The sequence below is a fragment of the Pundamilia nyererei genome, unplaced genomic scaffold (assembly GCF_000239375.1).
Source record: "Pundamilia nyererei isolate P.nyererei 1_Seehausen unplaced genomic scaffold, PunNye1.0 scaffold00220, whole genome shotgun sequence".
NCBI lineage: Eukaryota > Metazoa > Chordata > Actinopteri > Cichliformes > Cichlidae > Pundamilia > Pundamilia nyererei.
Genome location: NW_005187621.1, coordinates 1,034,054 through 1,035,347, shown reverse-complemented (window position 1 = coordinate 1,035,347; position 1,294 = coordinate 1,034,054).

Genomic DNA, 1,294 nt, shown 5'->3' with positions numbered 1-1,294 from the left:
TTTTAGATACTGCGTTGATAAAGTACAAGAGATGCAAGATTGGCCCACCAGGTATTAAAGCCATAAAGCCTTTGAATGAAAACAAATGCTGTTGTGACAGTGATGTACACTGTCTTTTTGGTATATGTATGATTTCTATACATTTCACCTCAGATAAAAACTTTGTTCACAAGATTCAGATAATTATTTAATAAAAGCTAGATATTTTAAATGAGAATAAAAAAGAAAAGTATTTCTTTGTGCCCCCCTTTCCCTTTTAATTCCCTACCTGCCCCCCAGGAAACACTTTGCTAGATCCACCCCTGCACAGTTACCAGTTGTCAGCTACGTAAAAAAGGATCCTGGGGTTATTTGTCTCTCAGAAACAGTTCATAACTTCCCTTCAACTCATTCATGTCACCTAAAAGGTAAACGTGTTTCTCCATCACAGCTCTGATGATTCAGTAAGGACATCTCCTGGTTTCATCTTCATGTTTCCCTCTCACCACATATCCAAACGATATCATGACCAGCAGCTTTACAGCTGTGGCTCCAGCAAACATCAGCTGATACTAGAAAGTAATATTAAATAAATTCTAACAACAGCTGATCAAGCTTAAACGTGCTGCTGTTGTTTAGCGCGACATCCGCTGGTTTCCTCTTTCTGGCGCAAAGTGGGCAATAAACAAACAAGAGAGACGATCAGCTGATCATTGATCAGTTTCTTGATTGAAGTAGCAATAGAAGAGGCAGCTGTAAAGACAGAATAACTCCAGCTTTGTGTCTTTTTCCATCCTAGCTGAAGTCCGGGACAAACTGTGTCTCTTCGCAGCTCAATACAAAACGCATAATATTTTCTCTGAATGGGGGACCATCCCATTTTTTTAAGGAGCTGTTGGCAACTCTACTAACTAACCTTATGAATAAAATAAAGTTCACTATCAGTAACATCATAGCAACCGAACAGCTGTATAGAAACTCCGTCATGCTAGCTCACGCAGTATGAGGTATTGTAACTGACTGTAAAAAGTCAGCACAACGAAAATAAACTGCACCTAAACTTGGTTTATATCTGACCCAGATAGACTGCAGGTCATAACTTCTTACCTGAAGTTCAGTTCACCTGACACTCGGACCGGTGTTGTGCCAAAAAGTGATTGTCTGCCAAAAACTGATTTCCAGTCTTTCTGTGTATTTTTTAATGTGTAATATCTTTACGTATGTTCGTAAATAGACTTCGGTGAACAGGGTTTACAAAGGGGTTATATAGAGAATTTAAAAATTATCCGTTTTTCAAGTATCTTCATAACTCTGT